The sequence below is a fragment of the Capricornis sumatraensis genome, chromosome 6 (genome assembly GCF_032405125.1).
Source record: "Capricornis sumatraensis isolate serow.1 chromosome 6, serow.2, whole genome shotgun sequence".
NCBI lineage: Eukaryota > Metazoa > Chordata > Mammalia > Artiodactyla > Bovidae > Capricornis > Capricornis sumatraensis.
Genome location: NC_091074.1, coordinates 48720212 through 48738027, shown reverse-complemented (window position 1 = coordinate 48738027; position 17816 = coordinate 48720212). Strand labels below are relative to the sequence as shown.

At 39.9% G+C, this 17816-nt stretch overlaps 1 protein-coding gene and 1 non-coding gene across 2 annotated transcripts in view; both read right to left on the bottom strand.

Annotated features, from left to right (window-relative positions):
* Positions 1-17816, bottom strand: part of GLIS3 (GLIS family zinc finger 3) — a 477578-nt gene that overhangs the window by 149037 nt on the left and 310725 nt on the right. The window lies entirely within an intron of this gene.
* Positions 16597-16669, bottom strand: TRNAG-UCC (transfer RNA glycine (anticodon UCC)). Its single transcript has one exon. It is a non-coding gene; the product is annotated as a tRNA-Gly (tRNA).

Sequence of the window (17816 nt, the reverse complement as noted above, 5' to 3'; positions counted from 1 at the left end):
TTCCACTCAGAGTAGACCTTTTGCTTTTTGCACAAACCAGATACACAGCTATTTACTGACTTGATCAGAATTGATATAAGGTGATCAGGATCAGTCCCATGAAAGCAGAGATCTTAAGAGGCTATGGACCATTACATGGCTGTGGCTTATAGCAAACATCATTTTCAGCAGCATTAAAGCTTATGAAAGCCCAGGAGAGTTTTTTATTCTCCTGGAGATTTCTCTTTCACAACCAACCAGAACCACCGTGAAGGACTCAGTTTGCTGTATATGAATTAACCAAAGTAACTTGGATCCTTGGTTTCTAAGTTCCATGCTTGCCCTGTTAGAAGTTCAAATGTTTGCTTTCAGAGCAACCATTCCCGATGGCTGGGAAGTTAAGCAATCCAGCACCTCTGTCCAGAAATTGAGTAAAATTCAAAAAGAAGCATTTTCAGAGTATACTTTTAGGGAAGAAAGCTGGATGAGGGGCTTTAAGTTGATTCTGCTATTTCCTGTTTCAGGATATGCCTCTCAACTTGGTGGATAAATGCTACCTATGATAAAATATTTCATTTAGAACTGTACAGTCATTTTGTATTCTAAATGGATAACATGCATTGCATTCATACACCCTCACTCTCAACAAGGAAGCCAGTAATTTAGTTTTAGCTTTCGTCTCTGCTTAAGTGCAAAACGCTGGCACATAAGGTAATTTGAAAACAATTATTAAGGGTGGTTTTCAAAGCTAGTATACATATATAATCACCCAGTATCTGGCACAGATCCTTCTACTTAAGCTCCGAGGTTTCCTAAAGTGGAGAGTAAACAAGACCTTGCTGTTTCATTAATGCTGGTAAAGACTCGTGACTAAAATGGTCATAAAGAGATACTTTAATGGTGAAAAAACACAAAACACTTACAGTTCTTATATTAAGAGAAGATAAACAGTTTTGATTTTCCTTTAACAGAGAATTCTGGTAATTTACAGGACATGATGTTCAAAATGCAATTTTTTTTTTCCCTTGTCAACTTGAAAAAAACAAATACACTATTTGGAGAAGGAGAAATTATCATTTTATCAACCTGAAAGTTTGCCATAGCCATCTTCTCAAAATATTTGAAAGAGACCACCAGTGCTACATCCTAGAGCAGCGATTCTCAACCATGGGCGATTCTGCTTCCTAGAGAACATTTGTCAATATCTGGAGATACTTTTGAGCTGTCACAACTGAGTGTGTGTGAGGAGGTGGGGGAAAGGAGGGGTGAGGGTAGAGGGACATATTACTAGTCTGATGGGTAGAAGATGAGATGTTGCTAAACATTCTTCAATGCATAGAACAGTCCCCCAACCAAGAACTGTCTGGCCCAAAATGTCAGTAGCACTGAGGCTGAGAAGCCTTCTGCTAGAGTATGGTGATACAAGATTACTTGTAGCAGTAGAAGCTGAGATTGCTCTGATCACTGAAATACAGACGGAACTCTCACTCTGGTCAATACAGTTCAACCTCTTCTAAACTTCTGAGGATATCTGTTAAGTAACAACTCTAACGTGAAGCTGGCAATTAAAGAGAAAAGGATGAGAAGATGAGTATTCCCTAAATTCAAAACAGATTCAGAGGTTCTAATCTGGCTATATTTTTCCTGCTGTATCACTTTGGTCTCCTGAGATTTAAAAAAAAAAAAAAAAAGATGGAAAGAAAGAAAGGAGGGAAGGAAGGAGGTGGGAAAGAGGGGGGAAGGGAAGAATAAGCCTTTTGGTTTTCATCTTCAGTGATGAATACAGCCATAGCAAGGTAGACACATTACTCTTCGTAAAGTGAGAACATTTGAGGGGCTCATTTCAGATCCTTCCTGTCCACACAAAGACAAACCCTTTCTGTCTGATGTTACCTACATCAGAAGGGGCTTGAAGCTGAATTCTATTTTGTATTTTAATGGTGTCACTACAACAAAGCAAGACTAGATCATAACAAAATTGACCCAGCATAACAAAAGGAGTCATTACTCGATTTCTATGCAATCACCGTGCACGTGTGTGTGCTCAGTCGTGTCCGACTTTTTGCAACCCCATGACCTGTAGCCTGCCAGGTTCCTCTGTCTATGGAAATCTCCAGGCAAAAATACTGGAGTGGGTTGCCATTTCCTCCTCCAGGGGATCTTTCAGACTCAGGGGTTGAACCCCAGTCTCCTGTGTCTTGCGAACTGGCAGGCGGATTCTTTACTACTGACCACCTGGGAAGCCCAGGCAGTCACCATTTGCACCTAAAAATGGCATTCTTCAGAAATGAGAAAATTCTGAATGCACTACTTGGATAAAATAAATAACAGGTTTGTGAGAAGAGAGAAAGGGAAATGAAAAGAGATCTACTGCAAAATTAAGAGGCAGACATAACTGACAAGCTCAGGTTCTGCTGGCATCACGACTGCCAGGATGCAAAGCCGGGTCTAAACACAATAAAATAATCTGTAGAACACCTATTAGCTGATAGGCATATGATTATCTGATGGGCACACTGTAACTGCTCTATTTGGTGTATTTACACTTAAGCCTATAATAACAGTTCCTTGAAAAGGACTGCTGTATATTTAACTGATGATTGGGCTCCAACAATTAAATCCTACTATACTTTAGAATGCTAAGCTATTTCCAGAGTTGGAAAGAGACCAGCTGACTCACATCTCACCCTTCTCCTTCAGGTCAGCAATGACCCCTGAGGCAGTACTGAGGATGCTGCTGTTTTGAGTGGCACCAGTTTGCCAACAAGAAGCTACTTGAAAAGCAGGCATGCTTCTGCCATCTGTGACACAAACAGAGGCTTTGTTCAGAAGGTGGGTTAGGACACTTAACTTTTAAGGAACACTCTGTAGTGGGTTAGCATTTCATATCTGTACTAGTTTTCATATCTAGATTAGTATGCCACAGAGAGGTATGCTATTCTATGGAACACTGACCTTGTACAATATTTACCCCCAAAAAATTCTGTTTTAAAGAGAAGTGCCTGATTTGGGAAGGATAAAACTGGATATAATTCCTTTCTCCTCACCCCCAGTATGACTTTAAGGGCTTAAGATCGTTCTTCTCTGTTTCAGGATAAAATTTGCACATGTCACAAACTGACCCAATTCTTTTATTTCTCTTTCTAGTTTAACTTTAAACTTGCCTCATTCTACACTCTGATTAGCGGTTACCTCTGGATCCTATGAATGGGACAGTGGTTGGGAAGCAGAGTTGTTCAATTTTGTAGGGCATTTTAGTTTCTTCAGGCTGCAAGGGCCCAGAGTTTCGGATAATGATGTCCTAGCCAGGGGGCTCCACAAGTTAGCATGAGCTTCTTCAGGATTTAGAGTCAGAAAATTTCCACCTTTCTTTCATTAAAAAACAAAAAGGGACTTCTCTGCTGGTGCAGTGGATAAGAATCTTGCCTGTCAATGCAGGGGACACAGGTTCAATCCCTAGTCCGGGAAGATTCCAAATGCCCATGGAGCAACTAAAGCCCACGTGCCACAACCACTGAGCCTGTGCTTAGAACCTGTGAGTTGCAGCTACTGACACCCATGGACCTATAGCCTGTGCTCCACAACAAAAGAAGCCACCTCAATGAGAAGCCTGCCCACTGCAACAGAGCAGCCTCCACTCACACGGCAACAAAAACCCAAGGAAACCAAAATAAATAAGTTAATTTAAAAAATACTGGAAAACAATTTATTATAAAACACTTTGAGCATATGCAACAGTAGAAAGAATAGGGTGGTGAACCTCCAATTTCCTTCATTACCATTCAACCATTATTAAGATTTTCAACAGTTACCTAATTCTTCCCTTTCATTTCTTATATATTTTAAAGTAAATCTCATATATCATGCCATTTAAATCCTTCAATGTACATTTAAAAAGAATATTTGTAACATAACCACAAATATTTGTAACCATAACATGGCTATCACATTTGGCAAAATTGTCCTAGGATTTTCTAAAACAGTCTAAATTTTTAAAATTAAATTTTATCAATTGTGTCAAAATTATATTTTTAACAGGAGCTGTTTGAATTCGTATGTAAATAAGGCCTGAACCTTGCATTTTGTTGTTATATCTTTTAAGTCTCGATTTCTGGTTTTTTGACTGGTTTATTTTGTCTGATTTCTGATGGATTATCAGAGGGTCACTTCTTAAATGAGTTATCTTCAAGTGCTCTTCCTTGTTCAATAATATGAAATGTGGTAGGGAAGGAGCCCTTAGGATTTGAGGTTATATTACCATCATAAAATACTTCCTACATGTGGGTATAGCTTCTACTGTTACTTTACTAGTATTAGTATATATAGATATATTCCTCAACTTATTTCAAAAATTATTTAAGAGAGACTTCACTCACAGAAAAATAGATTTTGATCTTTATTATAATAAGTCTTCCCAAACTAAATGCTTCAGTGAGTCAAGGTCATTCAAGAGAATTCTGCTTCTGATACTAACTGCAGGGGTTAACAAAACTTTAAAGTTTGAGGGCACAGTCCTCTACAAAACCTCCTTCACTTCTGGCACCACCTGCAAATTTGAGAGGTTCCTCTAGCCATCTCAGGTTTGATAACTTGCTAGACAGATGCATACAACTGTCTGAAAGCTATTATACTCATGGTATGGATCCCTGGGTCGAGAAGATTCCCTGGAGAAGGAACTGGCAACTTACTCCAGTATTCTTGCCTGGGAAATCCCATGGATAGTGGAGTCTGGCGGGCTATGGTCCTACAGTCCATGGGGTTGCAAAAGAGTCAGACACACCCTAGCGACCAAACAACAAGAATGAATCATTCAGAGAAAGGATACAGATGAAAATCATCCAAGAGAAGATATATAAAGAGTCTGAGAGTGCTCCAAATATAAAAACTTGTCCTCAGAATGCATTGCATTCCTTACACTGCTATGGACAATCCAGAAAAGTCCCCAGAGTTTTTAGTTTCCAGGGTTTTTATTAGGTCTCTGGTACATAGGAATGCTAATTAATTCAATGTTCTCATGGTTAATCTCATCCTCCAGGCTGACTGATATCAAAAAACACAAAGCCTTCATCCTAACTTCATGGTTGATCTTCCTGGTGTGGTAAGCTCACCCTAAAATTTGTTGTGGGCAGCTCCCACTCTAAAAAAGACACTCCTATCAAGTATGACATAGGTTATCTCCCAGAAAGAAAGAAAGAAAGTGAAGTCACTCAGTCGTGTCCAGTTCTTTCCGACCCCATGGACTGTAGCCTACCAGGCTCCTCCCTTGATGGGATTTCCAGGCAAGAATACTGGAGTGGGTTGCTGTTTATCTCCCAGAAGCTGAAGGCAAAGGAGACCTCTCATTGGACAAGGCCAAATTCTTTATTACAAAAATAATTTACCTGTTCTTATTACCCATGCTAGACCTAGCCTATTTCTTTTACTATGATGCTTCACTATGGGAATAATTTTCACACAAAACTGCTGTGAAATTTTTTAAGAAGAAGTAAATTAGATCTGTGAATAAATATCTCTGATAATATAAAATTAAGATGATCAAAACAAGACGGTAACCTCCAAATAAGAGCTAAAAATAAAATGATAGCTTGAAAAATACACATCACTTTAAACTATGTAATTAAGAAGAAGAAAATATAAATGTTTTCAATATTTTATTTTTGTAAATTTTAAAATGTTTATTTGAAAGCTAACCAAGTTTTTCATTGTAATCTATCTGAAGCCTCATAGACCTAGGTGAGATATCTTAACAGAAAGAGAAATTCTAAGAAAAATTAGCACTTTATGAGCTCAGATCATTTGTGATTCCTGTAACTGCAAAAAATAGGTGGACATATGGTACAAATTCTCACTCATTTCTACTTTATTTTGTAAGTGAGATGTGCAAAGCTCTTCAAGACCTTCTCTACCATACATGAAAACAGAGTAAAGAGTTATGGATTTACACCTTTTTTTTTTTCCCCAACATGAAATTTTATGAATTACATACAGTGGTAGGTCAAGAACTGGGTTTGAATAAATTAATGAATGGATTCTACTGTATTCAAAAAAACCAATGAATATGAAGGAACCATGATTTTACCCTTTTTCCTCTTTACTAATTAATTTCTGGATCCAGTACCCCTCTCTGATGCAGAGAAGATAGTGGGGTTATGTTCCTACTCAGCAGAGCTTCGGGATTGCCTTATCCACACAAATAAGGAAGCACTTACTTCCGTAAAGGACCTCTTGTCCATTTGAAATTTTTGTTTCTTAGTGATTTTAATTCTGTTAAGGCACCTAGTGAGGGCAGAGAACTTCCCTAAAGACACATGTGGCCTCTGCTATTTTCCAAAAGTCAATCAGTCCCATTTGTGTCTTCAGAAAAAGCAATCACTCACTACTACAGAGCACAGAGTACATGGGGAATTTACGAAACTATTACAAGTTTAAAAGAACAGCATTCGTATGTTTTTTCCACCTCAGAAGTGTTAAAGACTATAGATTGCAACTGAGGGAAAATTAAGGTCCCTATTTACACATTTCACTGTGCCTGTGAAGCTGAAAAAGAAATGAACTTAGTTGCAAAAGTATGTAGTTCACTCAGGCAATTTCATTGTTTTAGTGTAGGGAAAACGTCCTTTAATGTCATCAGCTAGAGAAAGGTGAATATTCAGGAATTTAAAAGCAGCCAGAAATGTTAATGCAAAAAAGAAAAAGCATTGGCTTAGAAAGCATGCTCGGAGAAGGCAATGGCACCCCACTCCAGTACTCTTGCCTGGAAAATCCCACGGGCAGAGGAGCCTGGTGGGCTGCAGTCCATGGGTTCGCTAAGAGTCGAACACGACTGAGCGACTTCACTTTCACTTTTTACTTTCATGCGCTGGAGAAGGAAATGGCAACCCACTCCAGTGTTCTTGCCTGGAGAATCCCAGGGATGGGGGAGCCTGGTGGGCTGCCATCTATGGGGTCGCACAGAGTCGGATACGATTTAGCAGCAGCAGCAGCAGAAAGCATGCTAATGTATACGGAGGATGAGGAAGAAGTGGCAGCTGGGAAAAGTCTCCTCAATCAGTGATTCCCAAGCTGAGGTGGGAAAAGATTAGAATCTCCAGGGGGTGTGGTGTAGTTTAAAAGGATATTAAGTACTATAATCTTATATTTTAAATATAGATAATTTTCTTTCATTTTTGTAACACGGATCCTGGCAAGTCCAGCTCTATAAAATCTTCTTGGCTGGTGAAGATACGTCAGTTCTAACCAAGAAGCCAAGAAGATTCTCATCAGAAGAGGGAGTGGGAAGTCAGAGGCGGGAAGTGCAAAGCACATACCAACCCCCATCCCCTGAGGGGCACAGAGGGCAGGGGAGAGTCACTGTGTCTGCTAACTAAAGAGGGCATTGTTTCAAAAGATTGAAAAATACTGACCTGAGTTGTCTGAAAAATAATACTTTCAGAACCGTATTCACTAAGGGCCCTTACTGCAATGTCAAGGTAACCTTAGGGGCTCTTGACACCCCGGAATGCTGGTGACCTCTGGTACTTTCTGGAACCTAGCTTACCTCTGGATGGGGCATTCTATTTTGTTTTTGTATTCACAGGTCATCTCTTTCAGAGAAGCGCAAGGCACCTTTTAGATATTTATTTTTTTAAAACTCTCCAACTGCCTGAAACAGACTAGAAACAGTAATATTTAAGGTTTTACCTGCACTCTTTCAAATCAACACATTTGGCTCTCTTTTATGCCTCTCGCTGCTGTCTATCTTGACAAATGTCATGGATTCATGAGGAAAAAACGCTATCATCGTCTAAAGATCCCACAAAACACTTCAAAACATTCAAACGCTCTCTGCTTCCACAGCCTGTATTAACAAATTGTACCTGTCAATAAATACAGATAAATTAGGTGACTGCAAGTGAAAACCTCTAAGGTAAATCAGTAACTTAGAAAAAAACAACAACACTAAAACTAAACTCCATGTAGGTGATACACCATAATTCTGTTGCTGGCTCATCAGATCAGTAGCCAATCAGGTCCTGGCAGGCCATATGTATATTTATAAATATATCTGCTAATGTAAAGGTCGAGCTGCCTACTGCTCAGGGAAATCAGGCACATTTGGAACCATCCCTAGATTTTGGTTTCTTAAAAAAAAAAAATATTTTGACAATCTGTGACAAATGCAATCCTGCCCCCATATGTTTTGTACTATTTAAAGGGAAATGACACTCAGTTGCCTTCACATCAACATGTGAATTTCTTTCTTTTAATAATGAAGTCAGAAGATGGGAAAAGAGGGAGGTTACCTTCTATACATAGTTAAAAGATATAAATATCTTTTCAAATTTCCACACTTGCCCAACAGGACAGAGCTTCCAAAATGTGTGTTACTGTTCATGAATTAAGAAATAACAGAAACTTTTGTTCCAAGTTGGAGGCAGAGGTAGAAAAATAATGAATGACAAGAGAGTGTTGGTAGATTCTTGCTATGAAATGCAGTCTCCTGGCCCCTTGCTCATTTTTTTAATGCTCATAATTCTTTGCACTTTTCTGGGCATGGGGATGAAAAAGGCTCTGCTTAAATGTTATCCTCTGCCAGCTGCTGCAGAAATCTCTTATAGAGTAATTTAGAATATCCAGACATCTCAATCAGGACTGAGAATGACATTATAAGGCTATGAGATCCAGAAGTCCAGAATAAACCTTATACACTACAAACTCATCTACTTGCATCCCACTCCATTCTTTAGTATTAACAGAATAACAAGGTTTTCCCATGGCATGGACGACAGAAACTTGAATAAAAATAAAAAAACACCCCAAACATTCAAATGACATCTTTGGTAGGGAAAAAAAAAAAAAAAAAAGCTTCTGACAAGAGGGAAGGGTATGAAAATATTTTCAGAGAACTTGTTTAATCGCCCAGCAATGTCTTCTGTTCCATTTAGCCCTCGAATCTGAATAATCATGACAGATGGCTTAAAAAAAAAGTTAGCTAAATTTTCAGATAACGCAGCCTTCTGTCGTTTTCTCCTACTCTGAGGTTTACGCGGTTTGTTTAGCAGGCTCTGAACTGCAGGCTGCTCATTGGTGATCAGCTTTCACTTAGTATCTGCAGAATTCACACCACTTGATACCGTATGCTCAGGACTCCAAGGGGCAGAAATATTGTCAGTTCAGATGACAAAAGATCTTTACAGGCCACCCCTCCTCAGCTCAGATATTAGATCCACATTTTACGCACAAAGCAATGTTGGAAATGTAAAGGGCCAAGAGGCGAGCTCTTGGCTCTATCAGCTAGGCCATCTCTTTGTAGCAGAATAAACTCATGTCTGATGCTATAATTACAACCCTAATGGACACACTTAATTTATTTTAGAGAACTGAAGTTGATATCCACTAGTGCTATTATTAAAAAGACTAATGAGAGCTGCTCAGTAAGAAAAGAAAAGATTTATTGAATTCCTTTTGGCACCCGGCACAGCTTAGCAATTTTGAGAGCCCATCAAAACAGCAGATATATACCCTGCTCAGATGTGCTGTACGGGATGTGAGCTGGGTTTCAGATTTTCAATAACAAATCTGTCACTCTGATTTTAATTAGACGGCTTAAAGCAGCTACATCAATAATGGCAGAATGACGGCTTAGTTCAAAGATCATAGAGATGTTACTCTACTTTAATAGTTCTTTTATACAAGTACATATTTCAGAAGTTTGCAAGGCATTCATCTTGACTACCCCTTTCACCAAAGAGAAGACAAAAAAATATTCCTAATTGAATTGCACCACAAACACTAGCAGTCATCACCATTTCTACGCCAGGCTGTTGCATCCAGCTGGTTAGGAGGTCTCATTTCACACCATGCAGCAATGAAATGCCGCTAACTTTTATTTGTGAGTATAAAATAGTAATATTTCATGACCACAAAATGCCAGTGGACACCGCTGGGTGCACCCTCCGCTGGTCTGAGCCTGAAAGACGAATGGCTGTCTTGGTTGAGTCCTAAAAGCTGGATCTTCCTTGTGAAAGGCTCCCAGGAGGGGAGGACCTGGGAGGGGGGAGGCAGAGGCCCTCCAGAGACGTTCACACGCAGTTGGGAATACTTCTCAGCCCAAGAGAAGGTGGGAGTGATAACCTCAGAAAGGAAAACTGTTGGAAAGGTCCAGCCATTTCTTAAAGGGGTTCTTGCGAGTGTGTGTGCTAAGTCGCTTCAGTCGTGTCTGACTCTGTATGACCCTATGGACTATAGCCTGCCAGGCTCCTCTGTCCATGGATTTTCTAGGCAAGAATACTGGAATGTGTAGCCATGCTCTCCTCCAGGGGATCTTCCTGACCCAGGGATCAAACCCACATCTATTGTCTCCTGCACTGGCAAGCAGATGAGGTATACATAATTGTCATTGTATTGCTTTACACTAATTCTTATTACATGAATAAAAATGTACTGACTGCATAAGTAAACACTGTTAATATATACATAAACACTATTAATATAGTAATGTATGTCCTTCTGTATTTTATCCCATGGAAATAAGTATTTTATACATACACACACACACACTTCCCTTAAAAAAGGAAGTCATGCTATATATATACTGTAAATTTTTTTGCTTAATAACAATTATTTTTTCATATAAATATATCTCAAAATTATCATTTTAACAACCATGTAATAATATTCCGTTATGAAGTGAAGTGAAGTGAAGTCGCTCAGTCGTGTCCGACTCTTTGCGACCTGATGGACTGTAGCCCAGCAGGCTCCTTGGTCCATGGGATTTTCCAGGCGTGAATACTGGAGTGGGTTGCCATTTCTTTCTCCAGGGGATCTTCCCGACCCAGGGATCGAACCCAGGTCTCCTGCATTGTAGGCAGATGCTTTACCACCTGAGCTACCACCCATATTATTTAATCAGTGCCCTCTTGGACATTTAGATAGTCCCCAATTATTTTGCAATTGTGTATATGCATATATACTATTAATAATGATATAGAGTACATAAACATGTTCTCTCCATATATGAACATGTACTATATGTACACATATATAATTGGATTATGATGTTAGAATAAATTATCTTAGGATAAATTCTTAGAACTGGAACTCCTAGGTCAAAGTATCTTTATTAAAAAAAAATTTGTTTTGAATACATGCTAGCCATTGTTTTGGCCTAGACATGGAATATTTGTTTTAGAAGCAACTTCTCCTGAATCAGATTCTGACAAAACCCCAGACTTCCTACTATCATTTTTTCAGAGTCATACAAATTCACAATTTCATCTCTGCCTCCCCAACAATGCTGTTTATCACTCTCCAGAATAATATGAACTTTCCCTGGACCCAGTCCCTATAAGGAATCTTGTTCTGATCAATCTTCAATGATGTACGCATGGTTGTATTGACTCCCCATTGGCATGACTAAAGTCCTGAACCTGACTGCTGCAGCCTCTAAATCTGACATGTTCAGAACTGATACCAATACTTTTTTACCAGTGCTATCTCACTACTCGGAATCAGCTCTGCCACTTTTCAGCTTATCTGACCTTGGGACAGTGACTTATTATCTGTGAGTCTCAGTTTCTTATGTGGTCAGGTTTCCTCCTCCAGGAAGCCTTCCTAGACCTCCCATGTCTGGGTTAGAAGCCTTTCTTTGTGTCCCCACAATACTTCACACTTCACCCAGCATAATATTTAACCACACAGTTCAGTGGTTGCCTGATGACCTGTTTTTCCCCAACACTAGACTATCAGAGCAGGAACCATATGTGTCAATACTGACCACTACTTTTGCACCATTCACTGAAGAATGTGATTGTTGAGTGCTTACCTTGTTCCAGGTACCAGGGATGCCTCTTTGCTAGCGATATAGCAGAGAACACAACACATGACACGTACTCCAGCGGGGGAAGAGCAAGCCAATAGCTCAACAGATCAATATGCTCTATGGCAGATTTGGTAACTGCTATGGAGAAAAACAGGACTTAAGTAAGGGGAAAGGAATGCCAGAGGTTAGGGGTAGACTGGGGAAGGCTTGGCACTTAGGCAGAATGGAGTCTGAAGAGGCCTCCTGAAAGGTGACATGTGAACAAAGGTGTCCAGACCTGGGAGAGGTCATTCTCCCTGGTTTAAGCAGCCAGCTCCTTCTGTTGGTTTCAGACACAAATGCCCTGCATAATATTTTGCTTAACAAAAAGTATCTGCTGCTTTAAAAAGAATTTGTTTTTCTAAATATATCCCCCAGTATAATCAGCTCTGTGCTAGGTATTACAGAAAGTAACTTTTAGGCTAGCACTGAAACAATGAAAGCTTCTGATGGAAGCTTTAAGTGTTTTAGGATTTAAGTGTTGAGGGAACTGACAACATACACACAAACCCAAATTCATGATGTAAGTGGCAAGGCTGGGATTAAAATCCTTCTCTGCCACCTCCAGAGCCCACATCTCTCTATTCCACCAGAGATGAGTAAGACCAGCAGGCTGCCAAGTCATTTTAGTTCAAATTTGACAGGACTCCCACAGCACTGGCATTGCTTTGTTTGAATGCCTTTCCCACACGACCTTGCTGTGTTTAGACACCTTTGACAGCCCACACTGAACATAACCTAAAATGATCTTCACTTTAAGAGTTCATTGATTGTGCCTCTGTAAGTTCCAAGTGGTGATTTCCTAAAAGCTGTAAGGCATTTTAACTGAGATTTCTTCTCAAAAATGTAGATAATTCTAACAGTTGACACACAGTGAGTGTTTTTTAAGGATGTGCTTAGAAAGTATTGCTCTTGGCCAACTATCTATATCAGATCACTGTCCAGTTTTGCCTTCTGCTCCTCACTGCCTTTCTTCTTTTTTCCTGCTTGCTTCCTATTTCCAGCTGCCAGCAACTCAGATAATTAAATGCCAAAGTAGTGACACTTGGCATTTCAATGAGCACTCTGTATTTACTACACAGTCTCTCTCGACAGCCCTCCTGCTCAGCATGCGTGTAAGCTCTATGCTGCTCTGCTGAACTGAAGCACTCCTTTGTTACAGAGCTGGATGAACTGAAGAAAGATGAACTCGGGCAGCAGCCCAGAGCTGAGTGGAGGGGGGCAGCAGATTCCCCAGTTTCTCTCCTTGCCACCTCTCAGGGTTTATGTCCTCAATTCAATTAAACAAGCATTTGTTAAGACCTTAGCCTTCTGGGTTCAGACCTCTGCTGGGATACTTTTTAATGAATTTTGTATTAAACAGGATAGAACTTTAGGTCTTTTCATTTCAACCAGGTATTGGCAAGATATTGTCCTGTACAGGATTGCAAAGTGATTTCACCTTGATGGCTCACCTGATTTTATTTGAAACCTATTAGTGAGGACAGAAGTAGACAGTGGATATAAAAGTCTGACTCTAGCTTCTAAAGCTGTAGTTTATGTCTTGGAATAACTAAATTCATTCAAAAGTTTCCTCTTCCCCAAAGGCATCATTTGTTCAGACTGCAGCTTAGCCATCATCTCCTCCTGGAAGCCTTCCCTGACTCAATGAGTCTGGGATAAATACACGCCTAGGTGCTGTAACATAGCCAGTGCTTCACACAATTCCAGACCATAAGCTCGGAGGACAAGAACCAAGTCTACTGACTGCCATGGCCCCAGCGTCAGCCACACTGACAGAAGTAAATCAATGGTGCAATACATAATTTCAATTAAACTGCTTTGCAAGTGAGATGGAAAATTATCTTCAAATCCCTTCAAGCCATACTGAGCTAAATATGGTCTTAAAATCATCAATATGATTATTACATTTACAGATAACTTTCATTCATTCAAATAATACATATTTACTGAGTACCTTCGATTGGGTTGCCAAAAAGTTCATTTTGATTTTTCCATAATCTGTTATGGAAAAACTTGAACTAACTTATTTTGGCCAACATTGTCCAAACATTGTTCATAAGACTTGCTAGTCAAATGTTATCTTCCTTTCTTTTTAAAAACCTTTGTTTTTCTCATTCAAAATGGCAACTCACAGGGTATATGCAAAAAAATTGGCTCATGAGGGTTTTAGGGGAAAATTTTCAACCAATGACCACATTATGGTTAGTCTGGGGCAAGAACCATCATATCACTCTTTATATCATGGGTGCCTTGTAGTACATATGGTATCCAGTAGATGCTCAATTAGTATTTGTGAAAAGTGAATAACTGAGGAACCCGAAACATGCCAGCCACTATTGCATTTAAAAAAGGGAGGAAGGAAGGGAGGAAGTAAAGATGGAAAAATGGAGGGAAGGAAGGAAGGTGTACCAACCCACATGAAAATAATTTACTATGGGAATTTTATCTTTGAGTGAAATCAGTAACTAATATGCAAGAAGACTATAAAATCCTTGAGTGGTATCCTCTTCATATATGTCACACTTTTCATTAATTTACAGTTAAGATGGACTAAAAAGGACAGGTTTACTCTCTGACCTGAACTATACACACGTATCCCAGACAAAATATATACAACAGACACTTTTCCAGACACTGGACACCAGGCAACGAAAAGTAGGGATTCCTAAGATAAAGAAGAAATGAAGTGAGGCCTCCTACTGCCCCGGCTGACTGCTTTAAGAAAATTTCTGGGTTGCAGCACCGGGAAGAAGGTCCCAGGCAGAAGGCAGTAGACTCTCTAAGTTGGGGAAACAGAGCAAGTGGATACGAGGCAGCTAGAGTTTACAGGACAGAATAGAGAAATGTACAGAGAAGAGGATGGTCCAGAAAGAGATTTGTACGAGGTCCCCTCAAGTGTTCAGCTGAGAACTGATAAGTAAATGCATGCATGTGAACAAACTGAGTGCAAAGGTAACACTGAAGGGTTAGAGGAAGCAGTGCTGGGAACTCTCAGAGGGACCCTAGTATGCCTGCCACTCAGACAGAAAGCTTAGCGTTCACAGGATGCCAGGTGACAGTGATGACTCAGGACAGTCATCCTCAGCAGGGAGGAAGAGTCAGCCCGAGACGGGACACTGCTGCAGGGCTACCTGACAAAACAAGACTGGAAAGGACCACACCATTTGCAAGCGATTCAACTATTCCCCAGAGCAGAGCTCAAGAATATTTACAGGAATGAAAAAATATCACACACCCAATGAGATAAATTTACATTGTCTGGCATCTGATCAAAAACTATAAGGAATGCAAAGAATTAGGAAAACGTGACTCATAATGTGGAAAAAAATCAATCTGGCTTTGATGTATTGATAGATGGTACAGATGTTAGAGTTATCAGGCAGAACCATTAAAATAGTTATTACAACTGTATTCTTTATATTAAAAGAGTTAAGAAACATGGAAGATATCTAAAAAGGTGAACTTCTAGAGATGAACATTGCAATGTCTCATAAGAAAATTACACTGTAAGGGATTAACCGCAGACTTGACATTGAAGAAGCAAAGACTAGTGAGGCTGAAGACACAGCAATAGGGAATATCCAAAATGAAACACAGAGGAAAAAGAGAATTTTTTTTAAATGAACAGCGTTTTTGATTGGGTGTCAGAGATGCCTGGCTTCAGAGCCTGTGTTCTTCCCACCCTGTCATGCAACTTCTGCCTGCACGGGATCAATGATGCCCTAACTACAGCAATTTGACTGCTTCACTGAGGTGCCTATTCAGGGTGTGAAGTGCCAAAAGTGGGGGTGAACGTGTGTGGGAGTGTGCATGTGTGGGGAGCAGTCTATATTCATGACCTTCCCGGTAAAAATATCAAATCTGGATGCAAATACATGAATAGATGTTGTGAGGTGTGCTGAATAAAAAGCTCAGCCCCACATGTGTTGCTTATGGCTAAAGTGACTGGGTACTCAGACCAACTACAGTGGAGCAAAGAGCTGCTTTTACCCAATAAATCCTTGTAAAAACCCAACAAGTTCCGAATTTACTCTTCACGTATTAGTATGGCCCAAGGGCATCTGAAAAACCAGCATTTAATTAAAAATAAAATAAAGTTTTTACTATGGCCCATTGCCCCACACATAAAATTTTTTTTCCCATGAAAATAGTTTATATTAATATGGTGGTTAGCTCAACTACCTTTTTTATTTTTTAAGGAAAACAGGCTTGGCTTCCTGTATCCTTTCATGTGGTGGGCTCTCTGGACCCAGGGTGTGGATTCAGCCTCAGTTCCAGCTGCTGGCACTGGACATTTGGCATGGACTCAATCACATTAACTCATTCCATCACTCAACCAAGGAATGGCACAGAATCATCATGTAACAAAATCCCATGGTTGGAAGGGATAATAACAGATCATCAATTTATCATTTTTAGCTGCCCAATATTCATTCCCCCTTTGCAATTCACCCCAACTTATTTTAGGAGAATTAGTTCTTCATCATAAAGTAGTATGAGTCCAAGGAGAAATCCAGGAGCTGGCCACTCTCTACAGAAACCACAGGGACCAGTTCAGCCAGGGGTTGGGCATGTTATCTATTAAAATTTGGGACAATATTGGGTAGTCTCCCCCGGGGCAATGCACTTGAGTAAGAGATTCAGTTGTTAAAGAATTGGTTGGAGATTGTTCGTCATAGGGAAAGTGTACTGACCAAAATGAAGAATGATTCACAGACTCTGAAAGATGTTTCATTTATGTTTTTGGCCATGCCACATGGCATGTGGGATCTTAGTTCCCTGACCAGGGATTGAACCTGTGCCCCATGCAGTGGAAGTGCAGAGTCTTAACCACTGGACCACCAGGGAAGTCCCTGGAAGATGTTTTAGATTCCACTCAGTCCCATCCATGGTCCTGAAGCTCTCTTTATTCTGTGAACACCCTACTATCCTGCTTTAGCATGAAGACCTTTGCAATACGGTTAATAATAGTTCCTACCTCCAAAGGACATTATAAAGGGGAGTCAGTACATGTAAAGAGCTTAGAGGAGTAGCTGGCACACAGCAAATAATAAATGTTAGCAATAAACAATAATAATACTGTTATCATTGCTATTATTTTACATCTATTAAATGGGACAAATAAACCTACCACATGAGTATATTTCAGATCAAATGTTTAATATATGTCAAAGGTATCATTAACCATACAGTGCTAAATAAATTTACATAATGCTCATTAGAAATTTGAACTCTCTAGGTTAAGGAAACTGATTTTTATACTCAGAGAATCCATAGATCTCTTGAAATAGCACACAAAGTTGTGTGATTTTATGTGTGTGTGTTAATTTGGATCTTTGTATTTGGGGATAGGGTAGGAGGGGTGTCCATAGATTTCATTAGCCCCAAAGCCATCCATATCCCCAAAGGAGGCTCATCATTGTTTTAGAGCTTCTGGTAAAAGATCCGTTTTGACCTTAACTAGTGCTTTTCCAAAATTTTGAGACAAGGCTTACAATGGAAAAAGCCTTCAGAGTGGCAGTTGTTCACGGCCAATTCCTTGAGCTTGCCCGGGAAATTCAAGAACTTGCAAGATCCAAGGTCAACTTGGGAGCCAATTTTAAGGGGTTGGTGGCTCAACTAAGGGCTTGCTGGCAGAAGAAGGTAGCCAGCTCTGGCTCCAGGGTGCACCATCAGCTGTGAAGGGAGGGGACCACATAGCTTTCTTCTCTTTTTCATTCTGCCAGAAGTGGCCACTTTGGGGTGGTCTTTGAAGAAAAGCAGTGTGAGGAGATGCATTTCTTGTATAATGATGGCTCCAGAGTTATTTCTAGATTGACTGAAGTCCTGTTGGCATATAAGGATATAGAGATACTTCCTGTTGGCATATAAGGATATAGAGTCCTGTTGGCATATAAGGATAATATGAGATGAGGTGGGGTCAGAAGACAGTGGATAAGAAAGCCTTGCTTGCATCATTATAGGGTTCAAAGTGAGAACTACTTTGGAATTTTTT